This window comes from Canis lupus, chromosome 6, assembly GCF_011100685.1.
Source record: "Canis lupus familiaris isolate Mischka breed German Shepherd chromosome 6, alternate assembly UU_Cfam_GSD_1.0, whole genome shotgun sequence".
NCBI classification, from domain to species: domain Eukaryota; kingdom Metazoa; phylum Chordata; class Mammalia; order Carnivora; family Canidae; genus Canis; species Canis lupus.
This window is the reverse complement of record NC_049227.1, coordinates 56,472,706-56,488,039: the sequence shown is the minus strand read 5'-3', so window position 1 is coordinate 56,488,039 and position 15,334 is coordinate 56,472,706. Positions and strand designations below refer to the sequence as shown.

At 37.2% G+C, this 15,334-nt stretch overlaps 1 protein-coding gene across 4 annotated transcripts in view; it reads left to right on the top strand.

Annotated features, from left to right (window-relative positions):
* Positions 1–15,334, top strand: part of MTF2 (metal response element binding transcription factor 2) — a 73,120-nt gene that overhangs the window by 15,504 nt on the left and 42,282 nt on the right. The window lies entirely within an intron of this gene.

Sequence of the window (15,334 nt, the reverse complement as noted above, 5' to 3'; positions counted from 1 at the left end):
GCTGAACCGCTGAGCTACCCAGGGATCCCAAGAAACTAGATCTTAATCATTTTGAACTTTTAGCTCTTTCAAGAGTGGCTGGCATATTTACCACCAAATTGTCCTAGGAGAGTTGTTTTGTTTTGTTTGAGAATTAGTTTTCTAATACTAAGATGCTCTAAACTTATACAGGAGCAAAACAAATCAGTTTTCATTGAGAAGAGAGTGTCATATCCTCCTGTCTTCAATATTAATCTTTTGTGAGCGCTTGAACTCCTCTGAGGACTTTGTGATAGTAATTTGCAAATTCTCCGTTAGGTAGATAGCATTTTATGCATCTTAACTCTGGTTAAGAGCTTACCTACTGGAAAACAGTCAACAAAACTAAAGGGCGACCTTCTGAATGGGATAAGATATTTGCAAGTGATATTATCTGTTAAAGGGCTAGTATCCAAAACCTATGAAGAACTTATCAAACTCAATACCCCAAAAAACAAATAATCCAGTTAAGCAATGGGCAGAAGACATGAGTAGACTTTTTTCCAAAGAAGGCATACAGATGGCTAACAGACACATGAAACGATGATCAACATTATTCATCATCAGGGAAATAAAAATCAAACAATGGGATACCACCTCATACCTATCATAAGGACTAAAATAAACAGTCTAGGAAACTGAACAGATATTGGTAAGGATGCAGAGAAAGAGGAATCCTCCTACTCTGTTGGTGGGAATGCAAACTGGTGCAGCACTCTGGAAAACAGTATGGAGGTTCCTCAAAATGGTAGAAATAGAACTATCTGAAGATCCAGCAATTGCATGACTAGGTATTTACCCAAAGGATACAAACACATTAATTTGAAGGGATACATGCACCCTGATGTTTATAGAAGCATCAACAATAGCTAAATTATTGCAAAAGCCCAAATGTCCATCAACTGATGAATGGATAAAGAAGAGGTGATATATACAAACAATGGAACGTTAGCCGTAAGAAAGAATGAAATCTTACCATTTGCAACGACACAGGTGGACCTAGAATGTGTTATGCTAAGCACAATAAGTCGGTCATAGAAAGACAAATACCACATGATTCCACTCACATGTGGAATTTAGGAAACAAAACAGATGAACATAGGAGAAAAAAATGAGAGAGTTAAACCATAAAGCAGACTCTTAGTTGTAGAGAACAAACTGAGGGTTGCTGGAGGGGAGGTCGGTGCGGGGGATGGGTTAAATGGGTGATGGGTATTAAGGAGGGAATTTGCTGTAATGAACACTGGGTGTTATATGTAAGTGATGAATCACTAAATTCTAGAAACTAACATTACACTATTATGTTAACTAGAATTTAAATAAAAACTTGAAATAAAAGAAAGCTTTTTTTTTTTCAGCAACGCTTTATCTGTTGCTGAAAATATATTTATACTAAATTTCAAAACATTCTCATAGTTTTGGTTTCTAACATCTCTTAATCATAAGTTAACATAAATATCTATTGGTTGCCTCTCTTGAAGAAAATACTTGATAGTATGTGCTGTGGAGAATTTGTTTTCTTATTTGTTCAACAAATGTTATTGAGGACTCCTATATGTGACATTGTCTTAGGTGGTAGAAATGCATTGTTGAACAAAGCTATTTATACTGCCGTTGTGGAGTATGCAGTATTTTGAAGGAGTCACACACCCACATACAAAACAAGTAAACACAGCATCACCAATGTAGTGTTTCTACTAAAACTGTTTAACCTCATTTCAGTCATGAGGAAACAATAAGACAAATCCAGAATGTGTAGCATGTTAGCATTCAGAATAGAAGTTAGAAGATGACTTCAAAAAATATCCTGTTAAAACAAGGATATAGTTGAGATTAAGGAAAGGGAAGAGACATGACAAATACAATGTGTGAATTCTGCTGGATCCTAGATTTTGAAAAAGCTTTAAAGAACATTTTCATGTCAAATAAAGAATTTGGACTGTACATTAGGCAGTAATATTAATGTTAAATTTGCTGGCTATAATCGTAGTCCTGTGGCTGTATGGGACAAAGTTCATTCTGGGAGGAGGTACATCTTTTTTTTTTTTTTTTTTTTTTAAGGTTTTATTTATTCATTAGAGAACACAAAGAGGCAGAGGCATAGGCAGAGGGAGAAGCAGGTTCCCTGTGGGGAGCCCAGTGTGGGACTCCATCCCAGGATTCTGGGATCATGACCTGAGCCAAAGGCAGATGCTTGACCAGTGAGCCACTCAGGTGCCTGGGGGGTGGGGGGGAGTGCATCCTAATATTTACAGGTAAAGTGTCATGATGTCTGAAACTTTCAAATGATCAGCAAAAAGGTGTGTGTGTATGGGAGTGAGAGAGAATTGTGAAATATTAATGGGTGAATCTAGGTGAAGAGTATATTGATGGTTATTATTTTCTTCTGATTATATTTGACAGTTTTCAAAATAAAGAATGGAGAAAAATGTAGTTACAGGTTATAATAAGCGCTTTAAAGAACAAGAGTTCTCTGAGAGAATACTGTAGAGTGCAACTACTTTATAGAGTTACTTAGAAGAATCAGTCGTATGCAAAGAAAGCTGGAGTGGAGAGTTTTGATACTAGGTACAGTATGTATGGATATCTTGGGTGGGAAAGATCTTGGTTTGTAAAGAATTGAAAAAGGAGCCCTGTATGGCTAGATCTTAAGGTGCAAAGATGTAATAACTCCTCCTACAGGAGGAAAAAACTAACCTGTATTTCTAACCTTTTCAGCCTAGTAAATATCTTTAAAATTTATTTTTAATTAAGTTTTTAAGTCCAGTATAGTTAACATACAGTACTATATTAGTTTCACATGTACAATACAGTGATTCAGAAATTTCATGTGTCACCCAGTGCTCATCATGACAAGTGTGCTCTTTAATCCCCATCACCTATTTAATAATCCATCCTCCTACCCTTCTCCTCTCTCTTAATGATCAGTTTGTTCTCCTTAGTTAAGACTCTTGGTTTGTCTCTCTTTCTCTCCCTTTTTCTCCTTCCTGGTCGTTAGTTTCTTTAATTCTGCATAGGAGTGAAATTGTATGGTATTTATCTTTCTCTGACTTATTTTGCTTAAATTTTTTTTTTTTAAATTGCATTTATTTATTCCCAAGAGACACACAGAGAGAGAGAGAGAGAGAGAGAAGCAGGCTCCAGGCGAGGAGCCTGATGCGGGACTCGATCCCAGGACCCAGGATCCCGCCCTGGGCCAAAGGCAGGCGCTCAACCACTGAGCCACCCAGGCGCCCCATTTTGCTTAAAATTTTAATCTTTAGCCCCATTCATGTCCAGCCTAGTAAATATTTTAATATTTTAGTTTTGTTTGAACTATTTATAAAGTCCTTTTGTATTTATCTACGTAAGACTCTTAAATGCAGAGCTTTGAAAAAGTAAACTAGAGACAGATGTCCTTGAGTTGTGTCAAAATCAGGGGCAGCCAGCTATTCCTATCCTAGGAAACTTAATCAAGTTGAATCATCTCTAGAAATGCCTTTCATTACTGGTAGACTTAAATTAGGCCAGTAAAAGCCTTGTAGCTAAATAAACCATGGTCTAGAGGCTCGATAGTGGCATTTTACCACTTGTTAAGTCTGCAAATATTTTTGACCGTACCACTTATTTTATGACCAGTTCATAATTGGGATACCAGATGACAAATACTGAGACTAACTTTGTCTACAAGACCATGTGGCCTGCTAGAGTTTACCATATATTAAGAGTCAAGAGCTTGGGGATGTAATCCAGTATTACCTGACATTTTTAGAACTTCAAGAGAGTGATTTAGGTATAAATTTCTAAAATATTGTTTGATTTGGTTTTTAATATGTATGTTACACAGATTAATCTCACTTTATCATCAGTGTACGCAAGTAAGAGAGTAGGTTTCTTAGATTATGAATGTTATTTTTCCTTTAGTTTTAACAGTTTCTTCATTTTTGTAAGCAACAGCTAGTATTAATGTTCAGATATTTTCCACCCCCAAACCTCCTTTGATTTCCTTGAGGAGCCACAGTTTTAGAAAAGTAACCTAAACTCAGCCTGTTTGTTTGTCTTTGCTTCTAAACCCCATGTGGTCTGGCATTTGAACTCTGTGGTCTTAGGTGACTTTGGAATTGTTAACTTCAATAAACAGTTTTTATTATTCATTTTATTTAACCTACTAGGTACATACTACTACTACTACTACTACTACTGGTTTTCCTTTTTTTTTTTTTTTTTTTTTTTTAGGATATTATTTTTTCTAGGTTATCTTTCTATTTTTGTTTTGACTTATTTCCTCAGAGTTGTTTTTTTTTTTCCTATCATGCCAATAAGTGTTTTCTAAAGATTCTCTGATTTGATTTTCATGAACGATTGACTGTCTTTGGCAGAATGGAAATAGTGTACTGACATAGGGTTGCCAGCTTTTTATTTTGGAAAAGTAAGAATGTTTAGAAATTGCCACTTACTGCCTTCACTCACTAAAGAAAAGGTACTAAGAGTTTAAGAAGGATGTGCTCTCAAAATACAGAATGGCTTAAGTTGATTAATTTTAACTTAATTAAAAATATATTGTCCTTGCTTTTCTTACTTTGCTATAGATTGGTACTGGTCTATGGAATTGATTACATTTGAGAACCACTGCCTTAAAACTGTCGTGAGGGAGTGGGAGTCCTTGTGATCTAATGTTAGCAAAAAACTGTAACGTGTGTCTTAACATATCAAAGCTTCCAAGGTAGTTCTGTGAAAAAGCCTCCGAGTTTACCTGGTATTAGAGCCCCTTTCCACGTAGTATTTTTTTTTAAATTAAAATACTACTTTGGAATGCCTTGGTGGCTCAGTGGTTGAGCATCTGCCTTTGGCTCAGGACAGGATCTCAGAGTCCTGAGATCAAGTCCTGCATCAGGCTCCCTGCAGACAGCCTACTTTTCTCTCTGCTTAGGTCTCTGCCTCTCTCTCTCTGTGTCTCATGAATAAATAAATAAAATCTTAAAAAAAATTACTTTCTGAGAGTGTGAAACATCAAGCTCTAGTTACAAAATTCTAAAAATATGTGAGTTTTTGATATGTTCTCTCTACCTTTCTTGGAGGCAACTGCTTTTTAACTCTTAAGCTATTTCTTTATATTTCTGAGTAAAACATTGCTTTGTTTGATTCATCAATTTTGGGCTTTTTTTCAATAATGTTAGATGAGGAATTTCTATCATAGTCTTTTCTATTCTTTCAATACACTTATACAAAAAATTTCCTTTGTATGATTATATAAACATTGAGTATGAGCCACATGGAATATTGACATGGCAAAGTAATGCTCATAGTTAAATGAGTTATTACATGAGTTACTACATGCTGTTAAATGAGTTATTCTTAGAACTGTGCTAAACATTTGTTAGCTGTTTTTAGCTATTTTTTCGGGATTACATTTATTTCTTACAGAATCGGATTTAAAATTTTCCTCATTAAAAAAGTACAGTGTGTTTATGTTTTTTGAACATTGAGATCTTCACATGTCTTTCCACTGTTCTGTAAAATGTCTTGCATTTACTTGCAGTTTGCATTTGTCTAGCAGTTACTTTTCTATACTGCCCATCTGTCCTGTAATTTATCAGTTACATATGTTTTTCTTAGAGATACTTTCCTGGAGCTCTTCTGGAGTTCTTCTCTAATCTGGACTTGCTTTCTAGATTTAACTGTACAGATTTAGTCTTGGGGCTCAAGCTTCACAGTCACCCTGGGAATTCCCTTTATCTCCCCTGTGTTGATTCCTTTGCAACCCATGTCTGTCTTTTATTTGTTTATTGCCTCTCTTTGGTATTGTCTATTAAGACCCAAAAAAGGGTGTTTGGGTGATAAATCTTCATAGACTTGTGATTCCACAAATTTGTATATTATAGTATGTTCACCACAAGTGTAGCTCCAGCTCCTGTCTCCATATATTGCTGTTACAGTATCATTGACTGTAGGCTTTATGCTGTGCATTTTATTCCCATGACTTATTTATTTCATAACTGGAAGCCTCTATCTCCCACTGCCCTTTTACCCATTTTGCCCAACTCCCACCCTTCCCCTCTGGCAGCTATCAGTTTTTTCTGTGTATTAATTAATAGATCTGATTCTTTTTTTTTTTTTTTTTTTCTTTTGGGGGTGGTGGGGCAGAGGGGAAAGAAGGAGAGGGAGAGAATCTCCAGTAGACAGTGCTGAGTGTGGAGCCAGATGTGGGGCTTGCTCTCAGGGCCCTGGGATCATGAACGGAGCCAAAACCAAGAGTCGGAAGCTTAATCAACTGAGCCACCCAGGTACTCCAGTGGAGAGAGAATCCTAAGCAGGTTCCATGCCCAGTGTGTGGTGCAGGAGGTGGTACCCAATCTCTCAACCCTGAGATCATGACCTGAGCCAAAATCAAGAGTTAGATTCTTAACTGAGTCCCCCACAGGTGCCCAAGTCTGATTGTTCCCTCCCTCCCCATTTTTGAGTGAAATCATATGATATTTGTCTTTCTCTGTTTAGCTTCATTTAGTACAACACCCTTTGGGTCCATCCATGTTGTCTCAGATGGCACAAATCTCAACCTTTTAATGGCTGTATAATATTCTATTGTGTATATACACCACATTTTTATAGATTCATCTATCGATAGACACTTGGGTTGCTTCCATATCTTGCCTCTAAATAGTGCTGCAATAAACATAGGGACACATATATCTTTGAATTAGTGTTTTCATTTTCTTTGGATAGATACTCAATAATGAAATTACTAGATCATATGGTATTTCTATTTTTAATATTTTTAGGAAACTGTATTCTATCTTCCACAGGGGCTATACCAATTTATGTTCCTACCAACACACCATGAGGCCTCCTTTTCTTTCTTTTTTTAAATATATCTTTCTTACGTCTTTTTTTTTTTTAGATTATCTATCTATCTATCTATCTATCTATCTATCTATCTATCTATCTGAGACACAGAGAGAGAGAGGCAGAGACACAGGCAGAGGGAGAAGCAGGCTCCATGCAGGGAGCCCGACGTGGGACTCAATCCCGGGACTCCAGGATCATGCCCTGGGCCGAAGGCAAGCACTAAACCGCTGAGCCACCCGGGGATCCCTGAGGCCTCCTTTTCTCCACATTCTTCCCAACACTTATTATTTGTTGTTGTTGTTGTTGTTGTTGTTTTTAATTTTAGCCATCTTAACAGATGTTAAGGTTATATCTTATTGTGGTTTTGATTTGCATTTCCCTGACGATTAGGGATGTTGAGCATCTTTTAAACATATATACCTTAGGGGCGCCTGGTTAAGTGTCTGCTTTCAGCTCAGGTCATGATTCCGGGGTCCTAGGATTGAGCCCTGTGTGGGGCTCTGAACTCAGCAGGGGGTCTGCCCCTTCCTCTCTCCTCTCTACCCACCTCCCCCCCCCCCGCCCCACTTGTGTGCTCTCTCTTAAATAAATGAAATCTTAAAAAAAAAAAAAAGTGTTTTAAATCTTTGTTACTTTCCTCTTTTTTTCAATTTAATTATTTTGGGGTGCAGGTTATTTGTGGAAGAAACTAGGTCATTTGACATGTAGATTTCCCAACTTGGATTTCGCTGATTACATCTGTATTGTATAGTTGAACGTCATTTCTCTGCATTTTCTATAAATTGGTGGTTAGATATAGAAGTTATCCCAGATTGCCTTTTTTTTTTTTTTTTTTTTTTTTTTTGCAAGACTATTTCATAGGTGTGGTGTTCTCCCACCAAGAAGCATATAGTGGTTGTTTCTCTTGTGCTGTTAGAGCCACTGGTACTCAATGCCTAGATCCATTTATTTATTAGGTATTGAAAAATGTATTTTTAAATTCATTTCTTTTTCACGTAATGGCTTGAATTAATTGATTAATTATTAAAATATTATTTATTTATTTATTCATGAGAGAGTGAAACAGGCAGAGACACAGGCAGAGGGAGAAGCAGGCTCCATCCAGGGAGCCTGACGTGGGACTCGATCCCGGGTCTCCAGGATCACGCCCGGGCTGAAGGCAGGTGCTAAACCGCTGAGCCACCCAGGGCTGCCCTTGAATATATTCATAAAGAAAACTTACCCCATTTTCAGTAAGTACTTTACCTGTTCTCTCTGTGCTTTCTGTTTGTTTCCCTTTATTTAGTTCTTTGAATGGATAAACTTTCCTCCGTCTCCTGATATGATTTATAGATACAAGATGTGACTAGGGATCCACCTGTCCTTTTATGCAGACTTCCACATATTCTTCTATTCTTTGAGCTCACCTGACCTCTGTCTTTTGAGTCTGGTGCCACCAGTTCTTCAGTCTTTGGGGTTCTGAGGGACAAGTGGGTTGTTTCTCATCATTTTTTTTCCTTGCTGGGTGCTTAAGTTTAATTTTCTCCATTTTGTCAGTGTTGTTTATTCTTTCAGCTGTTTTCCATTTTCATATATTGTGATTTAGAGTTTCACCTATACTCTAGTATGATTGAAGATGGCGTGGTTTTAAGTTTTTCTTTTCTCTTTGTTTTAGCATGAGAAGGGGCAGAGAATTTTCACTTTGCTGTTTTACTATAGTAAAGTTCTCATTCCATTTCTCTTCTCATTTTTATTCAGGGCTCCAAATACCATCACTGTTTTCATGACTTCAAGTCTTTATTTCCAAACCTGATTTTCTTTCTGAGCTGTGCATCTTTTTATCCAACTTCCTAGATTTCCTGATTATTCTTCCCCAGATATTTGCCAATTTTATCAGTGCAATTTATAAATGAAATTTAAAATTTTTCTTCCTGATAGTCTGTTACTAGTGTATAGAAATGCAACAGATTTTGGTATATTGACTTTGTATCCTGAATTCATTTATTAGTTCTAACAGTTTTCTGGTGGAGTCTTAGGGATTTTCTATATATAACATCATATCATCTGCAAATAGTAACAGGTTTACTTCTTCCTGTCTAATTTGGATGTCTTTTATTTCTTTTTCTCACCTAATTGCTGCAGCTATTGCTTCCAATACTATGTTGAGAAAGATAAGTGAAAGAGGGCATCCTTGTCTTGTTCCTGATCTTAGAGGAAAATTTTCAGCTTTTCACTGCTGAACATGAGTTAGCTGTGGGTTTGTCATATATGGTCTTTATTATGTTGAGGTGTGTTCCCTCTATTCCCACTTTGTTGAGAGTTTTATCATAAATGAATGTTGACTTTTATCAAATGCTTTTTCTGTATCTGTTGTGATCATAAGATTTTTATCCTCTATTTGTGGTGTGGTGTATCACATTGATTTTTGTGGATGTTGAACCATCTTGTTTTTTTTTTTTTTTGAACCATCTTGTATCTGGAATAAATCCCACATAATCATGATGTTTGATTCCTTTAATGTATTGAATTCAGTTTACTTAATATTTTATTGAGGATTTTTGCATCAGTGTTCAAGAATATTACCCTGTAATTTTCTTTTGTTGTGGCATCCTTGTCTGGGTTTAGTATCAGGATAATACTGGCCTCATTAATGAGTTTGGAAATGTTATCTTTTTTTCTGTTTTTTTGGAAGAGTTTGAGAAGATTCTTTGAAAGTTTGGTAGAATTCACTGGTGAAGATGTCTTGTTTTGAACTTCTGTTTTTTTGGGAGTTTTTGATTACTGATTTAATCTCCTTAGTGGTAATTGGTATGTTTAGATTTTCTGTTTCTTCGTGATTCAGTCTTGGTAGGTTCTATGTTTCTAGCAATGTATTTCTTTTAGATTGTCTATTGTTTTATAATTGTGTATAGTAATCCTTTGTATTTCTCTGGTATCAGTTTTAGTGTCTTCTCTTTCATTTCTGATTTTATTTTTATGGTTTTGTGGGTTTTTGACATAGAGTTGACACACAATATTATATTAGTTTTCCATTATGTTCTTCTCACCATAAGTGTAGCTATCACCCCACAATGCTTTTACAATGTCATTGACTATATTCCCTATTGTACCTTTTATCTCTATGACTTACTAATTTCTTAATGAATACCTCTACTGAGGTATCAGATTTTTCATCATCAGTGCTGAATATTAAATGTAACATAGGTACATCATCAAACTTCTTAGGGAAAATATTTTCAACATCAAATTCCATATCCAGGAAACAGCAGTCCATCATGAGTTTAGGATTGAGATAGGTTTAGATACATAAAGGCTCAGGAAATGTACATGTAGGGGCATCTGATGACACAGTTAAGTGTCTGACTGGTGATTTCAGCTCAGGTCATGATCTCAAGGTCCTGGGATCGAGCTCCACATCAGGCTCCATACTCAGGACAGAGTCTGCTTGAGACTGTCTTTCCCTTTTTCTCTGACCTCCCCTTCACTTGTTCTCACTCTCTCTAAAATAAAATAAGTTATAAAAAAGAAAATGTACATGTATATATCCTTTAATTGTAAGCCATAGCTCCAACAAAAGAATATATAATCAAGAAAATAGAGTGATAAGAGAAACTTTGAAGATGATAAGGCCTAGAGAGTAATCAGTGCAGAGTGGTGCAGGAATATGGAGAGCTCCAAAAGCAAGAGTTACCTGTAGAGAAAAAGGTTTTAATAAATTCTTGACAATTTGAAACCAAGGAAACAAAGGAACACGTTAATAAGCAATTCCAGGAAAAAAAAAAGTAAGAAAGATTGTTTGTTGGAAGTGTGCCATTTAGCTTTGCGGTGATGAATATTTATAGTTTTAATTAGTTAAAACATAATTTTATTTATTTATTAATATTTTATCTAAGTTCAGTTTTCCAACATGTAGTATAACACCCAGTGCTCATCATGTGCCCTCCTTAATGCTTGTCACCCAGTTATCCTGTCCCCCCACCTACCTCTCCTTCTGCAACCCTTTTTTGTTTCCCAGAGTTAGGAGTCTCATGGTCTGTCTGCTTCTCTAATTTTTCCCCACTCATTTCTTCCTTTCCCTTATGTGTGGGTCCTTTCCTTATTTTTTATATTCCACATATGAGTGAAACCATATGATAATTGTCTTTCTCTGATGGACTTAGTTCATTTGGCATAATACCCTCCAGTTCCATCCATATCAACACATTATTGATTTCATGAAATTAGTCCAATAAGATTGTAGAGTTTGGGAGTTGGTAGTTACATTTTTTTTTTTAAGATTTTATTTATTCATGAGAGACGCAGAAAGAGAGGCGCAGAGACAAAGAGACATAGAGGGAGAAGTAAACTTCTTGTGGGAGCCTGATGCAGGACTGATCCCAGGACTCTGGGATCATGACTTGTGCCAAAGGCAGCTGCTCAGCCACTGAGCCAACCATGTGCCCTGCAATTTTTTTTTATTTTAAAGATTATTTATTTATTTGTTTGTTTATTTATTTATTTATTTATGATAGACATAGAGAGAGAGAGGCAGAGACACAAGAGGAGGGAGAAGCAGGCCCCATGCTGGGAGCCCAACGCGGGACTCGATCACAGAACTCCAGGATCGCCCCTGGGCCAAAGGCAGGTGCCAAACCGCTGAGCCACCCAGGGATCTCCCCTGCAATTTTTAAAAAAAAAAAATTTTTTTTTTAAATTTTTTTATTTATTTATGATAGTCACAGAGAGAGAGAGAGAGAGAGAGAGAGAGGCAGAGACATAGGCAGAGGGAGAAGCAGGCTCCGTGCACCGGGAGCCTGATGTGGGATTCGATCCTGGGTCTCCAGGATCGCGCCCTGGGCCAAAGGCAGGCGCCAAACCGCTGCGCCACCCAGGGATCCCTCCCCTGCAATTTTTAATAATAAGTTAGATGTGAGGTGCACGTGGGCGCCCCAGTCAGTTAAGTGTTTGCCTTCAGCTCAGGTTACAGTCCTGGGAGTCCTGGGATTGAGCCTTGCATCAGGCTCCCTGCTTAGTAGGAAGTCTGGTTCTCCATCTCCCTCTGCCCTTCCCCCTCCTAATAGTGTTCTCTCTCTCTCTCTCTCTCTCTCTCTCTCGATCACACTCTCTCAAGTAAAATAAAATCTTTTTTAAAAAGTTAAAAAAAAGACTTGAAATAGATCCATTAAAAAGAGAAATATAAGCACATGCACATTATTTAGAGCTACGGAGGTAACCTCCCAGAAGAAATAGCTGAAAGAGTTAAGAAAGAAAGCACCGACCTCTGGAGAGCAAGATTGGGATGTAGGAAGGGATGGGTGGGCAACTATTGCATTTCATTTTAAACCTTTTTATCTACTTGAAATTTTAAAAATATGCATTGTTATGTTTTTATAATTTCTAAAACTAAGGATTAGAGTAGAGCCAGTCATTAAGGTGCCTGCTTTATGATTTCTATTTTCTCAGTCTGACCCTGGTCCTCTTTTTTTTTTTTTTTTTTAATTTTTTTTTTTTAAATTTATTTATGATAGGCACACAGTGAGAGAGAGAGAGAGAGGCAGAGACACAGGCAGAGGGAGAAGCAGGCTCCATGCACCGGGAGCCTGACGTGGGATTCGACCCCGGGTCTCCAGGATCGCGCCCTGGGCCAAAGGCAGGCGCTAAACCACTGGGCCACCCAGGGATCCCACCCTGGTCCTCTTTGATGTTCTACTTTCAAGGAAATCTCTACCAAAAAGAATTTAGCCAGCCTCAAGCTTCATTTTACTTACACCTTCTGCAAGAGATAAAAGAGAATTATTTTCCCATACCTTTAATCCAGGCCCAAGCTTCAGTAGATTGTCTTCTGCTTGCACCTGGGCCCTGGTTCAGCCCTGCACAGCCTCATGAGTTTAACCATATCCTTGTGAAAAATCTCACCAAATGTGGCACTTGTTAGGTTATGTTATATCGTTCACATGTGATTCACCCACACATGTACTACTTTTTCCTGAGATGGGAAGAAATTGTGTGAAAGAGCCTGGGATAGATGGCAGCTCTTGTTTTTTAAGAGATGAGATTGGTTAGGACGGGACAGATAAAAGGATAGTGGCAAAATCAGTATTTTCTTCTTTTTTGTAGCAGTCCCTGTTATTTCCTGCAATTGCATACTCTTTTGACTTTTTGGAGTAGGGTGAGTCAGTGAGAGAAGTGTTCCACTGGAGGGTGACAATGCAAAGTGAGACTAGGTTTTCCTTCCTTTGCTGCCAAGTGGAACTTCATGGGTTGAAGAGTAGTAATAAGGGTACTAGAGACTTAGTGGGGGATCAGTCATGACTGATTGGGTTATCAGAGAATAGGAGGGGAAACTCAGCAGCAGAGGGATGAAAGTTCCTTATGGGGAGATAAGTCCTATGTTGGGGTAGTGGCATTTGGCTCTTAAGAGATTGCCTTTAATTAAATTACCAGTTAACTATTGGTAATTTGCTATTGATTATGTTCTTAATACATTCTGGCACTAGGCTAGGTCTGGGGAAGGAATGGTAAACAAAATGGGACATTTTCCCTCCGAATACAAACTGTTGAGGAAGTGGAGAGTAGATGAAGAGAACTAAGGCAATTGGAACACAGTATGAGAAATACAGTGATGGGAGAACTATTGCATACCAAGAGAACATCTAACCTGAACTAGGTGGGTGAGGTTGAATCAGGAAAAGAGACTTAAGAAGGAAGGTCTAGTTGAGTCTTCCCTATCAAAATCTTGGACCCTGAGGATAGAGACCTTGACTATCTTATTCACCAGGCTTAGAACAGATACTTACTAAATATTTATTGAAGGAAAAATAATTAACCTTAAAGTCAAATTTCTTTATATTTTTTGCCATTTATTGAGAAAATAGTTCTTAATCCATGTTTTTTAATATTGGCCTCATAGATTATTGTAGACAAAAGAAATTAACTGTCTGTGGTCTCCCATGTAATTAATATTCAGATAGTTTCCTTGTTAAGTGGGGGATATGCACTTTATTTGGCAGTAGAATGAAATTTAACTTTATCTAACTCCATTTGGGAGAAGCAACAGTATTATTGGCACTAGTAACATGAAAAACAAAAAGGCATGGACTGGAGATTTGATGGGTCTTGAGAAGAACATGGGCACCTTACATAACCCAACAACAGAGGTTGAGAGTACACAGCTTAAGAAAAAGGGCAAGCACACCAACTACTTTATTTGCTTTGGTTTTCTGTTTAAATTTTCTCTGATCTGATTTTTTTTTCTTTAAATTCAGTTTGCCAACATATAATGTAACACCCAATGCTCATCCCATCAAGTGCCCTCCTTAGTGCCTGTCACCTAGTCACTCCTTTTCCCCACCCTCTGTTTCCCAGAGTTAGGAATTTCATGGTTTGACTTCCTCTAATTTTTCCCCAGTTTCCCTCTTTTCCCTTGTAGTCCCTTTCACTATTTCTTATATTCCACATATGATTAAAACCATATGATGATTGTCTTTCTCCACTTATTTCACTCAGCGTAATGCCTCCCAGTTCCATCCACATCAAAGCAAATGGTAGGTGTTTGTCCTTTCTGACAGCTGAGTGTGTGTGTGTGTGTGTGTGTGTGTGTATATATATATATGCATATATATATGCGTATACAGAATATATATATATGTATATGCATATATATATGCATATACAGAATATATATATATATATCCCAACATTTCAGTTTTAGAAAAAGACAGGATATCTGCTGTTTCAGAAGACATACAAATTAACAAACCTGTGGAAAAAATCCTTTTCTAATAATAATAGAACTTTAGATAGAAATCTGTGTGTGTGTATGTGTGTGTTGTCTGTCGAATAGGAAAAGGATAAATACTGTTGGTGAAGGTATGGGCCTTCAAGTACTGTTGTGGTAGTGTCAGTGAGACTACTTTTTTGGAGATTCATTTGATATTGTAATTTAAAATACATATAATGTAAAATGGGGTGTTTAAATGAAGTAGTTTTGGCCATGAGATGATAATTGAAACTGGGTGGTGAGTACCTGATGATTTGTTATACTTGTTTGGTCTGCTTTTGCATATGTTTGTAATTTTCTACAGCAAAAAGGGAAAAATGTGTATATTCTCTGATACAGTAATTATTTTTTATTAATTTATCTCATGTAGTGGCAGAAACACTTAAAAATGTAAAAGGATGAGCTTGGGATCCCTGGGTGGCGCAGTGGTTTGGCGCCTGCCTTTGGCCCAGGGCGCGATCCTGGAGACCCGGGATCGAATCCCACGTCGGGCTCCTGGTGCATGGAGCCTGCTTCTCCCTCTGCCTGTGTCTCTGCGCCTCTCTCTCTCTCTCTCTCTCTATCATAAATAAATAAAAATTAAAAAAAAAAAATAAAAGGATGAGCTTTATATTGCTTGTAATAGTAAAACATTGAAAACATACTAAATGTTCTTCAGTTGGGTTGTATTTGGAAAGTAGCTTGGCATTTGAAGAAACAATTATCTTACATACTTTTGTTTTATACTTACATAAATGGATATAACATTGTCAA